This window comes from Hevea brasiliensis, chromosome 8 (genome assembly GCF_030052815.1).
Source record: "Hevea brasiliensis isolate MT/VB/25A 57/8 chromosome 8, ASM3005281v1, whole genome shotgun sequence".
Lineage (NCBI taxonomy): Eukaryota > Viridiplantae > Streptophyta > Magnoliopsida > Malpighiales > Euphorbiaceae > Hevea > Hevea brasiliensis.
In genome coordinates this window covers 70,270,442-70,289,493 of record NC_079500.1, presented here as the reverse complement: position 1 = coordinate 70,289,493, position 19,052 = coordinate 70,270,442, and the positions used below count along the sequence as shown (strand labels likewise).

Below are 19,052 nucleotides of genomic sequence, written 5' to 3'. Positions count from 1 at the left end.
TGCAAGAGAAACGACCAATAGCATATTTTAGTGAAAAATTGCATGGAGCTGCCTTGAATTACTCTACTTATGATAAGGAGATGTATGCATTAGTTAGGGCTTGGAAACTTGGCAACATTATTTGTGGCCTAAAGAGTTTGTCATACATTCAGATCATGAATCATTGAAGCATATTAAGAGTCAAAATAAGTTGAGTAGAAGGCATGCTAAATGGATTGAATTTTTAGAGTCATTTCCATATGTGATTAAATACAAGCAAGGAAAAGAGAATGTTGTAGCTGATGCACTTTCTAGGAGACATGCACTTTTGTCTACACTTGATGCTAAATTGCTTGGTTTTGAGTTCATGAAAGAATTGTATGTTGATGATGCTGATTTTTGTAATGTATATGCTGCTTGTGAGAAAAGTGCATTTCAGAAATTTTATAGGCATGATGGATACTTGTTTAAGGAGAATAAATTGTGTGTGCCTAAATGCTCTATGCGGGACTTGCTTGTTTTGGAGTCACATAGTGGTGGTTTGATGGGACATTTTGGTGTTGCTAAGACTTTAAACATATTGCAAGAACACTTCTTTTGGCCACATATGAGGAAAGATGTTGATCGAATGTGTTCTAGGTGTGTTGAATGTAGGAAAGCAAAGTCTAGAGTAATGCCAAATGGTCTTTACACACCCTTGCCTGTTCCTAAGGAACCTTGGACTGATATTTCTATGGATTTTATTTTGGGTTTGCCTAGGTCTAGGAGAGGTCATGATTCTATATTTGTGGTTGTTGATAGATTTTCTAAGATGGCACACTTCATACCGTGTCACAAAACAGATGATGCCACATACATAGCCAATTTGTTCTTTAAGGAGATAGTCAGTTACATGGTATACCTAGGACTATAGTGAGTGATAGAGATGTTAAGTTCCTAAGTCACTTTTGGAGGGTGTTGTGGGGTAAGTTAGGTACTAAACTGTTGTTCTCAACTACTTGTCATCCCTGCATCGATGGACAAACAGAAGTAGTGAATAGAAACTTAACTACTTTATTACGTGTGATGGTTAAACAAAACTTGAAATCTTGGGAAGATTGCATTCCTTTTGTTGAGTTTGCTTATAACAGAGTAGTGCATTCTTCTACCGGATTTTCACCATTTTAGATTGTGTATGGATTTAATCCATTGACACCATTGGACTGCATCATAAATCGTGCCTAGAGTTTAACTACATAAATATATGCATATAAGTGATGCATGGGCATGCTGAACATATAATAATATCGAAATTACAATTAAAATTAATATTTTACTCACAGACTTGACGGTGGTCACTGAGGCGGCTGGGCGGAGGAAGAAGGCTGTCCCGGCTCACCTGACAATTTTATTACAATCATTTAATACAAATGACTCAATACAAATTAAGAAAAGACCCAATACGTCCTAAGTCATGCCGAAAATCCGGCAGAGTCTCCCCTATACCTAGGACCTACCCAACCTGTAAAAGGGCTCAAAACACACTTCTATATTCACAATCCATATGTCCACAACTCAATCCCATCACACAGCCCCTCCTGGGCCCATCAATTCAATCATCCATCACAACATGTAAAATTTCAATTTAGTCCCTAAAATTGACCATTTTTGCAAAAACTGCCCAAATAAGCTCTAAAAATTCTAAAACTTTGCCCCGCGGTCCTTAGCAATATTATTAAGCTATTGCAAAAAGAATCATAATTTTCTAAGCTACCACGAATATTTTATAGATTTTTAATCCTATTTAAGCACTAGAAAATTACGAAAAAGCAAGGTTGGGTTTACCTTTGCGATTCCGACTTCAGGGACGCGCTCGGGACGTCTAACAATGGGGGGCTAGCCAAAACCTCGGTGCAATTCGGAGACTTTCGGTAACGGGTCTGTCTGGCTGGAAATTCACAGATCCGGACAACTGTCGAATTTCCGCGAATTGAAGATACCTACACGAAGCCCAATAATAATATATAAAAATCAGGGTGTTACACCTTCAATAGAAATACTCCAAGGAAGGTTTGACTTAAGATCTCATCATCTCTTTAGATTTCCAACATCGATGGGCAAGATAAATTCCCATGCCTTCCTAAGGTTATTCCTAGATCAAAAGAGCAATCTTTTAATTAAATTAAGGATTGGATCCAACATAAAATTGCAGGTTGGAAAGAATAGTTCCTATCCAAAGGTGGAAAGGATGTGTTAATTAAAGTAGTAACCACTGCCATTCATGTGTGTGTTAAGGCCTGCTTCAAATTGCCTAAATCTTTTGCTAGGAAATCAATAATATGAATGCTAACTTCTAGTGGGGACAGTCAAAGGAAGAAAAAATGCATTAGGTATCCTAGAAATGTGCACTATGCTTAAGGAGAAGCTCCCATCAAAAGATAATATTAACAAAAGTCTTTCGCATGTGCCGAGGATTATGATGACCTTTGTGGCAAGCCAGAAACTCACAAACACACCTTTTTCTATTGTCCAAAAGCCAAGGAATTTTGGTTTCAATTGCCCTTTCAATTGAGATCTCATATGCTTCAAGTGTTTTCTATTATGGATATATGGTTGGAGGCAACATCCATTTGTCTACCCACAGAGAAGGCTCGTCTTTTATCTTCCTGATGGTGTTTGTCCTTTAACATCTGTGGAAAAGCAAGAACTCGTTTGTCTTTAATCAGGAAGTTTTGCTGACTCATCAAGCTATTGCTATGGCTATCAATCATCATGAGGATTTTATAGAAGCTCAATTGCATATGTAAGGCTTTCCATTGAATGTTAAGCCCCGACAAGATCAAAGGGAGGCATCCTTATGGATTCCCCCAGTTTCTAGTTTTATTAGGGATCATCATAGTTACCCTTACAATTGGAGTTGCAAATCCTAAGGCTATGTCAAATCCCCTCGTTCTAGAAGGTCTCATCTGCAAAGAAGTTGTACTAGTAGCTTGTCAAAGCCAAAGGCTTTTGAAAGGCTGTGATCAAAGTAGACTCACAAGTTATCATCAAAACACTCCAAGGAAGTGATCTGCCAGTGACTAAGGCATTATTTCAAATATAATAGTGTTATCTACAGCCTTCAAGCCTATATCCTTCAATTTTGTTAAAAGGAAGTACAATAGGGCAGCTCATTCCATCATCTGTCATGCTCTTAGAAACTTGTCATTCCTATGCAACCCCTTGGAGCAAGTGCTTTTTTGCTTCAATACTTTCGACTACTTAGTCGTGGTCGTTGCTTGCTTATCTTTAATTAAAAAAAAAAGGAAAAACTATTTATTAAATAGAAGTATAGGTCATAGCAAGCCTTGTAGCATATTTACTTTAAAAAAAGAATAATTCCTTCTAAACTAGTAACATATTTATTTATTAAAAAAATTATTATTTAATCTCTCTATTTTAATAAATTAATTATTTAATCCTCTAATTTTGAAAACTATATTAGTTAATTTATATATTTTTATTCCTTTCTCTTTAATTCCACTTGTCATTTTAGACTTTAATTTGAATTTCATTTAATTCCTATAATTTAAAAATAAAGCCTTGAGTTATTTAGTTCTAGTAACAGTCATTTTTCTCTTTTTCGAATGCATTAACTATCAAAAAACTTAATTTAAACTGAGATAAAAAAAATTAAAGAGTGAAAAGAACAAAAGTAGATTCAATAATATATTATTTAAAATAAAAAAAAAATTAAATAATTAATTTCATTAAAATAAAACTAAATAATAATTTTCACTTATCAATTATATTATCTGCAATTTCTCGAATCTTGATAGGTTCTTTAAATCAATTATAGACTTTATGAAGATGGGTAAACCAAGAGGACACAACGAGGATCGAAGTTTCAAACACATTTAGATGTCTTAGGCAAAATAAAAAAATAAATAAAAATAAAAATATGGGAAAGAAACAACACTACTCTGATAATCGAAACACGTTTAGAGGTCTTATGCAGAATTTAAAAAAAAATACAATAAAATAAAATATGGTAAAGAAACGTCTCAAAGGTTTCTGTTTTCGCAGGCACGATTGTGCGATACAAAATTAGAAAAAGAACTTAACGAATCACCAAAGTTCAAAACATAGAAAGAGGCACTATGTTCCAAGTTTAAATACAACATATATGCAATGCTCAATCAGTAAATATGTGTTGGAAACTTACATGTACAAATAGATTTTCCAGCACATAGGTAAAGCGAATCTTGCACTATCTAGAAGTTAGAGATAAGAATAGACTCAGCTAAACCAAGTTCGCTCAATAAAATAGAAATCCCATACCTAACTACATCTACATCCAAACTATGTCAACGTAACATTTGTATAATACACAATGGTGTATCAACTGAAAGGGATTACGCCCTTGGTGCCTCTAATGCTGCCAGCTTTGTGAAGCCGATTTAAGCTCACCTTGCCAAAAGAAATTCTCACTCACTATACCCTTTGCTTACATGATTCATCATTAGAATGAAGTGCTCAGCAAAACCTAGAAATATTGCAGAACACGCTTGTTAGCTAAGTATTACTTTACCAATACCATGCAACATGTGAAACTAAATATACACTCAAATGCATGAACTGAAGGAGTGGATCAATCTGATTAAGGTGCGTAAGCATGCTCAATCATTTTTTTTTTTTTAAGGAAAATATCTACCATTCCATGAAGCTGTACCAAGCTCAAACCTCAGCAACAATCTTACTAGTTTCATTCATTACACAATTGAGTAAATGTAAAACTAGAACATATGTTTCTAACAATTTATTTTTCTCCAACAAACTTGAAAAATAACCTCACCTCATAACAAACACAACTTTTTCTGTGAAACCTTCATGCATACTTCTCAATTTAGCATGGTGGAACTAGTACTATCTTTCAGTAGACACAATAAAGCTAAAGCCACCTGTTGTCCCTTAGAATCACAATAACCCTCTTAACATCAACTAACAAGACTCTCAAACAGTTAATTTAATACTAACTACTCCAGTTTATTCATATGTATAAAGCATTGCACAGTAACTCCTCAAAAGACTTCAATCATGACATTGAATAATACACATGGTGTTTTGGGGAAAGTATGCTTACTGGTGTCATAATTGCTCACGGATATATGCCATTGATCTCAACATGGAAGCCAGTGTATCTCTAGAAACCTGGAATTTCACCTCTGTTTCTCCAGTTGTTATTTTGGTATCTTGGAGCTACAAAGTATAAGCCAACAAATTATAAGTCAAAAATATCAAGTCATTGGTCATCAAGACAGCCTCACTACAAAGTCAGAGAAACACAACTCGAGCAAAAACATATTTCAGGAAGGAACAACCTATATCATAACTGCTTAGAAGCATTGAAATCCAAGGATTGATTTATCAAAAAGAAAGAGTTGTTGTATTTGATTTATGATATGATGGAATTCGGAAGGTAGCCATTTGTGTGCATAGGTCCATTTCAATAAATTAACAGTTTTCAAAAGAAAGATGGGACTTCATTGTAGGCAAGAAAGGAATAAAGGAGCCTATGAGGACTTCTCCAAGTGATTACTTAAAATGCACATTATGAATTGTTCCTGTCTCTTAATTAATAACTGTACTTAGAAACGCCATTGTCCACAGCAAACTAGTCTTAGTATAAAATCTATTTAACCAATATATCTAAACATCATTAAGCACATATCAAAACAGAAGCAGTTTCAGTATTTTAGACATGCACCAACCCTAGCATTGCTATGGATTGACCTATTGTAACATGAATTTGAAGCATTTCTAATAAAAGTTAAAGATCACAAAACCAATTCTTGTCATGCAATGTCTAAAAGCAACTGCAGTTTAAAAATTTCAAATATTTTTAAAAGTTATTGATATGAACTTGCCTAGCTCCACCTTAAAAGCTAGCTTGTAAGGGGAGGATTGCAAACCCATATGCATAACACCAATACCTTGCTGGCTAACCGATGTGGGATGCATTATTTCTAACTTCTTAAGACTGTATGTCCTCGTCAGAGAACCGACAAGGTGAGGCTCGATACCAAATGATATAAATTTATCTAACTCTATCTTAAAAGCCAACTTGTAAGGGAAGGATTGCAAACTCATATATATAACACTCCTTGCTAGTTATAGAAGTACTGTTATATACATTATAACTTTTGTAAAATGTAACATCTTGTATTAATTTTATGATTTAATTTTAATTACAAATTTTGTACATGTAATCTAATATGTTTTCATATTATAAATCAAAACAAATATACTTATATAACTAACTGTCAAAACAGCTTCTATTAACAGTAAAATAACAATTAATTAAAATATTGAAATTAAATTTAGTTTTTCACAACAATCATTCTTGCACATGAATTATTTCAAAATGTTTTAGCTTAAAATTAACAAATATAAGTGATAAAATCTTAGAATCTTAATTAATTATAAACTGAATTCATAGGTGTACAATCAGATAAATTTATAAATGTATAAATTGTAATAATATATAAATTGAGTTATAAAAATTAATATAAGCAGGCATTATAAAAAATGTTTAAGCAATATTGTCTTGATTGTGCACTAATATTATCCTTAGACTATTTTTAAAGAACTATTAATCGGGGACATAATGGAAGTAATTTTTCTCCCTTCTGGACACTAAAATACCTGAATATCCAACAATATTTAGTAGATGGGACAGTTGAGTTTTATTATATGTAACAATAATAATAGTTAGCATAAATACGATTAAAAAATAGTTAAAAACCTTAAATATTAAAAAATACAAAGAAGAGAAAGCCCAATGCCAAAAGAAAAAAAAATCGACGAAGTTCTTTGGAGCTGATGGCATGTCGCCATTCTGAAAACAGTGAGTCAATGATCAACTCTAGTAAATGGTAGATGTCTCATTAAGTATTTGAGAAGAATTACATTCCACATTGTTATGGAAAGTCAATCATTATATTATTTCTGTGTATATTTTGTATTCTGTATTCCTATTTAGGATTTCTTATTTAGGATTTCTTCCTAATTAGTATAACACAATTATAGGAATCAATTGTATATAAATACCCATGTACAGATTAATTGAAATCAATGAGAATCATCTCTTTCTACATGGTATCAGAGCAGGCCATCTAGGGTGACTATTTGTTCTCACCACCCAGCTCAGGAGAGACCTTGGCCGCCGACCGGCCGTTTCGACTCCGATCAACATTGCCAGCGTCGCCTCAATCCCCTCATTCCACCACTGTGTGCTGTTGCCTGATCCAGTACACCATTAAAGGACTTCTGAGGTTTGGCTCTCAGATCCTATTTCGGTATTTACTTGATTTGTGATTTTGGATTATTTTGTTGCTGTCAGCACTTTGGATTAGCGTTTCGGTTAGTTTTCTTTGTCTCAACAAATGGCAGACAATAAGAATGTTATTTCTGATGTGATTCCGATGATGACTAAGATCACGGAACACAAACTTAATGGTTCGAATTACCTGGAGTGGAGTAAGACTGTTAGGGTCTATTTGCGTAGCATTGATAAGGATGATCACCTTACTAAAGATCCACCTACTGATGATACACAACAAACTTGGCTAAGGGAGGATGCTCGGTTGTTTTTGCAGCTTCGGAACTCGATTCACAGTGAGGTAATTAGTTTAATTAATCACTGTGAATTTGTTAAGGAATTGATGGATTACTTAGATTTTCTGTATTCTGGTAAAGGGAATATCTCCCGTATTTATGATGTTTGTAAGGCATTCTACCGTGCTGAGAAAGAGAATAAGTCTCTCACGGCTTATTTTATGGATTTTAAACGGGTATATGAGGAACTTAATGTATTGTTGCCTTTTAGTTCTGATGTGAAAGTTCAGCAGGCCCAACGGGAGCAACTGGCTGTTATGAGTTTTCTTGCAGGCCTTCCTTCAGAGTATGAGACTGCTAAATCTCAGATTCTTTCCAGTTCTGAGATTTCCTCTTTGCATGAAACATTCACACGGGTCCTTCGTACAGAGAGTACCCAATCTTCACAAATGCCAAGAGTGCTCTTATTATCCGTAATCCAAATGGACAATGTGGTAATAGAAGAGGAAGTAGAGGAGGAATTACAGCAAATGTATAATCAGCGTAATGGAGAGGCTAGTTCTAATCAGGACTCAAGAGGAGTCATTTGTTATTATTGTCATGAGCCTGGCCATACAAAATATAATTGTCCGCAACTTCAGAGGAAAAATCAGCGATCACATATGGCAAATATGGCAGCAGAGGATTCTACAGTATCTTCCTCTGAGAAAACTGTTTTGGTATCTGCAGAGGATTTTGCACAGTTTTCCCAGTATCAGGCATCTCTAAAGCCTACCAGTTCCCCTATCACTGCGATCGCTGAGTCAGGTAAATCCACTACATGCCTTGTGTCTTCCTCATCCAAATGGGTTATTGATTCTGGTGCAACAGATCACATGACAGGTAATTCTAGTCTTCTATCTGCTTTTCAGTCTAATCCCACTTCCTCTACTGTTACTTTAGCTGATGGTTCTACTTCTTGTGTCATGGGTTCTGGAACTGCGAATCCGACTTCGTCAATTTCTTTGTCATCTGTTTTGTGTCTACCAAATTTCTCTTTTAATCTACTTTCTGTTAGTAAACTTACTCGTACCTTAAATTGTTCTATTTCCTTTTTTTCTGATCATTGTTTGTTTCAGGATCTTACGACGAAGCAGATTATTGGTAGAGGACGTGAGTCAGGTGGTCTCTACATTCTGGAAAATCATGTACCGCGGTCGCTTGTTTGCTCCAGTACCGTAACACCTCTTGAAGCTCATTGTAGATTGGGTCATCCTTCTTTGTCTACCATGAAGAAGTTGTGTCCTCAGTTTCAGTCTTTATCAGTACTAGAATGTGAGTCGTGTCAGTTTGCAAAACATCATCGTTTGCCTTCTGTGTCTAGAGTCAATAAACGGGCTTCATCCCCTTTTGAGTTAGTTCATTCTGATGTTTGGGGTCCTTGTTCTGTTACTTCTAAAACTGGATTTCGTTATTTTGTTACTTTTGTTGATGATTACTCTCGTGTTACTTGGTTATATTTAATGAAGAATCGTTCTGAGTTGTTTTCTATCTTTTGTGCCTTTTGTAATGAAATCAAAACTCAATTTAATATTTCTGTGCGCATATTAAGAAGTGACAATGCTAAAGAATATTTTTCAGCACAATTTCAGTCTTACATGACACAAAATGGCATTCTTCATCAGTCTTCCTGTGTGGATACCCCATCCCAAAATGGCGTGGCCGAAAGAAAAAATCGGCATCTTCTTGAGGTAACTCGTGCTCTTCTTTTTCAGATGAAAGTTCCTAAACACTTTTGGGCGGATGCAGTTTCTACGGCATGTTTTTTGATCAATCGTATGCCGTCTTCTGTCCTTAATGGGGATATTCCTTATACTGCTTTGTTCCCTACAAAATATTTGTTTCCTGTTGAACCCCGTATTTTTTGTTGTACTTGTTTTGTACGTGATGTTCGTCCGCAGGTTACTAAATTGGATCCAAAGTCTCTCAAATGTGTCTTCCTTGGGTACTCCCGGATTCAAAAAGGGTACCGCTGTTTCTCTCCTACTCTTAATCGTTATCTTGTTTCTGCAGATGTCACATTTTTTGAGTCCACTCCATTTTTTTCTCAATCATCTGTGTATGAGAGTCAGGGGGAGGAGGATGATATCTTAATATATACTGTCCAACCAATGTCTAGTCCTCTCTCACAGCCTGTTTCTTCTGTCTCTAGACCTACTCGGCCTCCCGTTGTTCATGTTTATTCCAGGAGATTGGAGATTACTGACTCAGATCCTCCACCAGCTACTTCGTTGGGAGATCCTGTACCTCATACTGATCATGATTCTGATCTAGATTTACCCATTGCTCTTCGTAAAGGTAAACGTTCATGTACTTACCCTATCTCTTCTTTTGTTTCTTATAATCAATTGTCTTCTTGTTCTCGGTGTTTTGTTACTTCTTTAGACTCTGTTCCTATCCCTAATACTGTTGGTGAGGCACTGTCTCATCCTGGCTGGTGTGCTGCTATGAAAGAGGAAATGGAGGCTTTAGATGCTAATGGTACATGGGAACTGTTGCCTTTGCCCACTGGTAAGAAAGCTATTGGTTGCAAATGGGTATTTACAGTAAAGGTAAATCCTGATGGTTCTGTGGCTAGGTTAAAAGCACGCCTTGTAGCAAAAGGATATGCTCAGACATATGGGGTTGATTACTCTGACACTTTTTCTCCTGTAGCTAAACTTACTTCTGTTCGCTTGTTTATCTCTTTAGCAGCTACATATGATTGGCCCCTGCACCAATTGGATATCAAGAATGCTTTCCTTCATGGTGATCTTCAGGAGGAGGTGTATATGGAGCAACCACCTGGGTTTGTTGCTCAGGGGGAGTTGGGTAAAGTTTGTAGGCTTCGGAAGTCTCTTTATGGCTTGAAACAAAGTCCTAGGGCCTGGTTTGGGAGATTCAGTGAAGCAGTACAGGAATTTGGTATGCAAAAGAGTAAGTGTGATCACTCAGTATTTTATAAGCAATCTGAGGCTGGTCTAATTCTCCTGGTAGTCTATGTGGATGACATTATCATCACTGGGAGTGACTCTGCAGGTATTTCATCTCTTAAAACCTTCCTCCAAACCCAGTTTCAGACCAAAGACTTGGGATTATTAAAGTATTTTTTGGGTATTGAAGTTATGAGAAGTAAGAAGGGTATTTTCTTGTCTCAAAGAAAATATGTCATCGATCTATTGACAGAGACAGGAAAATTAGGTGCTAAGCCTTGTAGTGCACCAATGACTCCAAATTTACAACTGTTAGCAGGGGATAGTGAGTTGTTTGAAGATCCAGAGAGATACAGGAGATTGGTAGGAAAATTGAACTACCTTACTGTCACTCGTCCTGACATTGCTTATGCCGTTAGTGTGGTAAGTCAGTTTATGTCTTCCCCAACTGTTGCTCATTGGGAAGCCTTGGGACAAATCTTGTGCTATCTGAAGGGAGCTCCAGGAAGAGGTTTGTTATATGGTAATCATGGGCATTTGAATGTTGAATGTTTTTCAGATGCCGACTGGGCTGGATCTAAGGTTGATAGGAGGTCAACTACTGGATATTGCGTTTTTGTTGGAGGAAATTTGGTGTCTTGGAAAAGCAAGAAGCAGAGTGTAGTTTCTCGATCTAGTGCTGAATCCGAATACAGAGCCATGGCACAATCAGTATGTGAGGTAATGTGGATATTTCAATTACTAGATGAGACAGGTTTTAAGACCCCCCTGCCTGCGAAATTGTGGTGTGATAATCAAGCTGCTCTCCATATTGCTTCTAATCCGGTATTTCATGAGCGGACCAAACATATTGAGATTGATTGTCACTTTGTTCGTGAAAAGATTCAACAACAGATCATCTCAACAGGACATATCAAAACTGGAGAGCAGTTAGGAGATATTTTCACAAAAGCTCTGAATGGAGCTAGAATTGACTACATTTGTAACAAGTTGGGCATGATTAACATCTATGCTCCAACTTGAGGGGGAGTGTTATGGAAAGTCAATCATTATATTATTTCTGTGTATATTTTGTATTCTGTATTCCTATTTAGGATTTCTTATTTAGGATTTCTTCCTAATTAGTATAACACAATTATAGGAATCAATTGTATATAAATACCCATGTACAGATTAATTGAAATCAATGAGAATAATCTCTTTCTACACACATAAAATACACTACATTTGTAATACAGCTGTATAAAAAAATAAAAATGAGAAAAATATATCCAATAATGTGTAATCCCACTTGCCTTGCATATTTCCCATGTAATAGAGTTACAATTACTTTTTCGGGTACTTTTACCACTTAGCATTTACTAATGTGTGTTGTGTATATAATCTCAATATCACACATTGCTTGACCTTTAGAACTATTGTACATTAAATATGCCATATTATTTTACGCTTGAAAGAGCATTGCTGAGCAATTCCTACTGATAGTGGCTTAAATTAGTTTCAGAACTTCTAAAGCATGAACTAGATCATTAGTAATGTGTTACACAAAAGAAAACTAGGTGTAGGAAGAAGTCTAGTAGCAGTTAGAGGTAGTTTTAGATGTCAGAAAATTGTAACAGAAAGTTTTAGTAGAGATTAGTTTTGGCAGGACCACTTATCTCAGCTGGAATTAGTTGATAAGCTGTATAAATAGAGCTAACAGAACTTGAAGTGAGGCATTCCAGAAATATCAAGAATTCTAATAATTCCTTTCTCTCTTTCTGCTCTAATATCTCTCATTTCAATTCTGTTTCTTTTTATTTCTTTCTATTTCCCTTCTTTCTCCTTCTAATTTCCCATAGCAGAGCTGCTGGGGACTCTAAACTCAAACATTTGGTATCAGAGCTAGGATTGAGTGGGCTTTGCCTGCATTTTGCTTCATTGGGGTTGCATATGGCTAGGTCAATGGTAGTATGCCAAGAGGCTGAAAGATTGGCAGAATTAGTGAAGCAGCTGAGGATTTTGTAAGAGGATTCCAGGAAAAGCATTGATGCAATCAGGTGAGAAATCAAAAGTATGCAAGAGGAGATGAAGCTAAATGCTGTGGAGACCAAGAATGCAATTCCAGTGAGCCCTAATAACCAATATTATGGGGAACACAAAGATAAAGGAATCAATAATGGGGAAAGGGAAATTGTAGGAACAGAGAGTAGAGGACTTCTGCCAACACTAAGGAACAGGAGAGTTCTGGATCCAGATCCGTTATGGAGTCTGCAGGTTTGCACAGAGTTCTCCAATCAAGTTAGTTACCTTAGATGGGAAGGAACCTAGGGCATGGATTAGGAAGTGTATCAAGTATTATGAATTTTATCAAGTTCCAAAAGAGCAAATGGAGGGAATTGCAATTCCGTTTTTGGTGGATAGGGCAGATGGAGTCTGCAACCTTGTGTGGAGGTGGAGGATATGCTACAAATGGCACTTAAAGTGGAGAAGCAACTAAAAAGGAAAAATGTGGCTAGATATGCACCAGCCAACCATTCGGCCCCTAGGAGTAATTGGAAGTCAAATTGGTCTGCTCCTTCAAGGGTGGAGAAAGAAGTTCCCAAATTCAAGAAAGAAGAATGGAAAGGAAAGGAGAAAGTAGAGGAGAAGAACAACTGTTTTAAGTGTTAGGGAAATGGACATTATGCCTCACAATGTCCAAATAAAAGAGTGATGGTTGTTAGGGAAAATGGAGAGTTAGAAAGTGAAGAGGAAAGGGAGGAAGAATCTGATAATGTTGATGAGCATGAGGATGATTGCTACGATGAGGGAGATCAGCCAGCTATGGATGGCAATATCCTTGTCACCATGCGCACACTAAGTGCACAAGTGAGTATGGAGTGTGGTGATGAAGTGCAAAGGGATTACATCTTCCATACTAGGTGCTTGGTGAATGACAAGTTGTGTAGTGTGATTGTAGATGGTGGGAGCTGTTGTAATGTGGCTAGTTCACTCTTGGTGGACAAGTTGGGTTTGTTTACTACTACACATCCAAAACCATATGGCTTGCAATGGTTGAATGATTGTGGGAAGTTGAGGGTTACAAAACAGGTGGTGGTGCCATTCACCATTGGCAAGTATAATGATGAGGTACTTTGTGATGTTGTACCTATGGTTGCTACGCATCTTTTGTTGGGCCGTCCATGTCAGTATGATAGAAGTGTTGTGCATGATGGTAGGAAGAACAGGTACACGGTCACTAAGGAAGGTCGAACATACTCATTGCTTCCTATGACACCAGCTCAAGTGCATGAAGATCAAATAAGGATTCTTAGATCCATTGAAGAAAAGAAAGAAACTTGGAGAGAAAAACTTAGAGAGGCTGAGCTGGATGAGAGTGAAAAGAAAGAGAAGAGAGAAGAAAAAGAGAGAAAAAGAGAAATAAAAGAAAAGAAAATGAGAGCAAATGAGAAAAAGGAAAGCTCGGGGCAAAAGGAGAGTGGAGAGAAGAGAATGAGTTTGTATGTGAAGGAAAGAGAAGTTAGAGAGGCTTTACATTCAGGAAGACCTCTTTGTATACTTATGTACAAGGAGGTTAATTTATGTGTTACTGACCTTGATTCACATTTGCCTAGTGATGCTTTGTCTCTTATACAGGAATATGAAGATGTCTTCCCCAATGAGTTGCCACCAGGATTGCCACCTATCAGAGGGATTGAGCACCAGATCGACTTGGTACCTGGAGCACAAATACCGAATAGACCAGCATATAGAACAAATCCTAAAGAAACAAAGGAGTTACAAAGGCAAGTGGAGGAGCTTATGGAGAAGGGCTATGTTAGGGAGAGCATGAGCCCATGTGCTGTACCTGTGTTGCTAGTGCCAAAGAAGGATGGGAGTTATCGCATGTGTGTGGATTGCAGAGCCATCAATAAAATCACTGTAAAGTATAGACACCCAATCCCTCGCCTTGATGATATGCTTGATGAGTTGCATTGATGAGGAACCGGTTGCACCCATTGCACATCAAGGGCCAATAACTAGAGCAATGGCTAAGAAGCTTCAAGGCTTGGTGCATAAGCACATCACCAAGTCCAACCTCTTGCAAGTATTCGGTTGGGACATGGAAGAGAGAAGCCAACCTTGCTGTACATTTCTTTGCATATTTGAGGAGCTAAGAGACCAAGTGGCATCCGTCCAAGTTGGCATACATGTGGCAGCCACGTCAGCAAGTCCATCCTAGTTGGCATCCAATGTGGCGTCCAAGTGGAGTGCCTGGGTGGCAGCACAATTGGCAGCCCATCTCCACCTACCTTTTGAGGATGCTTTTGTCCATTTTGCAAAGATTGGAAGCCATAACTTTGTCCAAGAGCTCCAGCCATGCTTCAACCTTTTATAGGAAAAGCAAAGTTACTACTTTCAGCTTCAAGACAAAACATCTCTTTTCAGATTGTCTTTCAATTGTAGCTGCCAAATCTGACCTTCCTATTAATGTTTGAACTTTGTATCTATTTTTAGGAGAGATTGGTCTATTAACCAAGACTTGCACATGTCCCATGGTTGTTGAAATGTCTTGACAACACCAACCCATATTTCTGCCTTCTTTTGTTTCATTTTGGTATCAGAATTCATATGGTAAATTTTTGAGCAAAATTGCTGGAGCTTGCTTCAAAGTTCTTCTTAGAACTCTCTCTATTTTTCTTAGCAAATTCTTGCCTTGATTTGTTAAGTTTTATTATATGTTTAAAGTTGTTCATCAGCATAGGTGAATTTGTCTTGTTCTTGGCTGTCTTTCTTGGGAATTATATTTTCAGTTCTCCATCTTCAAGGTGAAGGGTTGAAGGTTCAAGGGAGTTTCTTGGCTTGTTTTGAAGACGGTCCTTTGGTCTTTCTTCTTAGTGGAATCAGCTACTAAGGGTAGAGACCGTATCATTTGGTATCAGAGCCTCACTCTGTATGGGTCGGTGGGCTATGTACAAAGGTTCCCTGACGTTCTTCGGGAGAAGTCGGGGTGAGCGAGTCATGACCCCGGTTGCTTCACGAGGACGTTCAGTCTAAAGGGGTCGGGAATGATGCGTCCCACATCGGTTCTGCAGGGAGGTCTTGGGTGTTATATATATGGGTTTGCAAACCTCCCCTTGTGAGCTAGCTTTTGAGGTGGAGTTAGGCAGGTTCATATCATTTGGTATCAGAGCTTAGGCTCTCTTCAAAACAGGTTGGTCATCCATTTTGTTGTGTTCTTGTTTTTCCTTTCTCCTTTTTTTCTTCCTTGTGTTTCAGCCTTGAAGGTTCTTCAAGTGTTTTCTGGTGTTTGTAAGAAAATCTGAACATATTCAGGGCTTAGTAGTGAGTTTACACTCAATACTACTAATCTTAGGGTATATTAGAGGCTTTCTTGCATCTGTCCTTGTTTCCCTAGTTTTGTCACATTTGTGTTGTTTCCTACCTTAAGCCTTTTCCTCACAACCTGGTTATTTGCATCTTTGTGTCTTGTGAAGTGTGTTGTTGAAGTGTTTAGTGTTGGATGTATCTATTGTGTGGTTACATGATATAAAAAAAAAAAGAACAAAAAGAAAGAAGAAAAAAAAAAGGTGCTAAAGTGTATATTTGAGTGCTGGAATATTTAAGTTCAATATTTCTATTTGGTGGCTGTTTTGGGGGAGGTAAAGCCAAACCAACCCAGAAAATTCTGAAACTTCATAGGGGTGCTTTGTAGGCGAAATTAAGCCTAGAAATCAAATTTGGTGTAAAAATTCTACTGTTTACTTGGTGAACCAAATTTAGCACCTATTAGGCCAATTTGGAGTCCAAAACTTCAAGGTGATTTCTGGAACCTCTAGACTTGATTTTCCCTACAAAAATTATGTCTTGTTGCTGTCCTTAAAACAGTTTTACAAAATTCCAACTTTGCCTTTTTTTTTTTCGGGGAGAGGCAAAAATAGCAAGGTAATTTCGACTCCTATTTCACTTCATTGCTCTAGAGCTTGGTGTCTTCATTTCTTGCTTCAAGTGTCATAACAAACCCTTATTCCACACGTTTTGCTTGAGTTTGTGCTTGAACATATATTAAAACTTGATTAAAACTTGCTGGAATTGCATTAGTTCTGACAAGAACTTGGTAAGCAAGCTTGAGTGGAAAAAGGCATTGAGTGGCAAGAACTCCAAGAGGGTAAAAGCCTATAAACTGAGTACAAACACTTGAGTGACCAAAAATTGAGTGAATTTGTGAGGTTGTTTTCTGTTTTACTAACTTTTTTGTGCAGGTATTAAAAATGTCACAAGAACAAACTAGTGGACTTAATATGGATAATCCTTTTTACCAACAAGCACTTGTTCAACATTTGGAAAGAATTGGTAGACAATTGAGCAACCTAACTGACCGAATTGAAAGAATTGAGCAGAATAGTGGGAATGGTAGACAAAACACAAATGAGGGGCAGAATAGGGCTAGGGGATCTAGAGTTAATGCACCACCTATAGATGATTGGGGGGATGAAAATGATGATGATTCTGATGAAGGGGATGACCAGCACTCTGCTGCACATGATGACCACCATAGACCGAGAGGGATGACAGGTAATAGGGGTGGAAGAGGTGGAGGCAGAAACTTGAGAAGAGGCAATATGGAGGAAGCAAGAGGGAGAGGGAGAGTGGATGGTAACATTAGTGGGATCAAAATGAAAATTCCGCCATTCCAAGGCAAAGCCAATCCGGATGCATATTTGGAGTGGGAGAGGAAGGTGGATCTCATATTTGATTGTCACAATTATAGTGAGGAAAAGAAGGTGAAGCTTGCAGTAGTTGAGTTTACAGATTATGCCATAGTTTGGTGGGATCAATTGCTCACTAAAAGAAGGAGAAATGGGATGAGGGGTGTTGAAACTTGGGATGAGATGAAGCAAATCATGAGGGACAGATTTGTACCTCAACATTACTAAGGGAGTTGCACCAAAGGTTGCAAGGGCTGGTGCAAGGAAACAAAAGTGTGGAAGAATATTTCAAGGAGATGGAGATGGCTATGATAAGAGCCAATGTAGAGGAGGATAGGGAAGCCACTATGGCTAGGTTCCTAAAGGGGCTGAATCTTGATATTGCCAACTTAGTGGAGCTACAACACTATGTAGAGCTTGATGACATGTTAAATATGGCAATCAAGATAGAAAAACAACTAAAGAAGAAGAAAGCATTCAAAATGGGTGTAGGTATGAATTTGGGCAACAATGCTCCATGGAAACCGAATTGGAAGAAGGGTGAAATTAGTGATTCCAAGGTTGTTTCTAAGGAAAAGAAAGAGGAGACTAGGGGTGGAGAAAAGCCTAGTGTGACTGAGAAAGGCAAGGGACAGAATACCTCTAGTGGGAGAACTAGGGATATCAAATGTTTTAGGTGCCTAGGGAAGGGACATTATGCATCTCAATGTCCTAACAAGAGGGTGATGGTGATGAGGCCGAATGGGGAGATCGAATCAGAAGATGATGATGTTGATGATGATGATGATGCTAGTGAGAGTATGCCTCCTTTGGAGGAAGCTAGTGATGTAGAGCATGCCGTGGGAGGAAATATTCTAGTGGTTAGGCGTGCACTAAGTGCACAAGCAAAGGAAGAAGAGGGAGATGCACTGCAAAGGGAAAATATTTTCCACACTAGATGCTTGGTGAATGGTAAAACTTGTAGCATGATTGTAGATAGTGGTAGTTGTGTGAATGTTGCCAGCACACTCATGGTTGCGAAGCTTGGCATGCGCACCATCAAGCATCCTAGACCATACAAGTTGCAATGGCTGAATGACTGTGGGGAAATTAAGGTGAACAAGCAAGTGATGTTGGCTTTTTCTATTGGAAGGTATAAGAATGAGGTGTTGTGTGATGTGGTGCCAATGCATGCTGGACATATTTTGCTAGGGAGACCATGGCAATATGATAGGAAGGTAGTGCATGATGGATTTAGGAATAGGTACTCCTTTGATCATGATGGACGAAGGGTTACTTTAGCAGCATTATCACCCGCACAAGCTTTTGAAGATCAATTAAGGATAAAATAGACCATGAATGAGCAACAACAAAGAGAGGCCGAGCTAAGAGTGCAAAAAGAGAAAGAAAGAAAAGAAAGAGAGGAAAAAGTAAGAGGGAAAAATGAGGAAGAGAAAGAGAAGAGAGAAAATTCCAAAAGAGTGAAACCAAAAGGAAAGGGCTCGGGGCAAAAGGAGAGTTGTGAGAAGAGTGGAGAGAATAAAGTCAGTTTGCTAGCAAAAGCCAAGGATGTGAGGACTGCATATTTTTCTAGTATGCCAATGGCTTTGCTAATTTGTAAGGGAGCTTACACCAATGTTTCTAACCTTGACCAATCCATTCCTAGTTGTGCTTTGCCCTTGTTGCAGGAGTTTGAGGATGTCTTCCCTGAAGAAATACCTAATGGGCTACCACCAATTAGAGGCATAGAGCACCAAATAGATTTTGTGCCTGGAGCTGTAATCCCAAATAGGCCAGCCTATAGAACCAATCCGGAAGAGGCTAAGGAACTTCAAAGACAAGTGGAGGAGCTTCTAGCAAAAGGCCATGTTAGGGAGAGCATGAGCCCATGTGCCGT

The 19,052-nt window shown here is 37.8% G+C and overlaps 1 long non-coding RNA gene across 1 annotated transcript; it reads right to left on the bottom strand.

Annotated features, from left to right (window-relative positions):
• Window positions 1-4,074: 4,074 nt before the first annotated feature.
• On the bottom strand, window positions 4,075-5,751 carry LOC131182341 (uncharacterized). Its single transcript, XR_009150683.1, has 2 exons — window positions 5,081-5,751; window positions 4,075-4,483 (listed from the first exon to the last, which is right to left on the bottom strand). It is a non-coding gene; the product is annotated as an uncharacterized LOC131182341 (long non-coding RNA).
• Window positions 5,752-19,052: the final 13,301 nt, after the last annotated feature.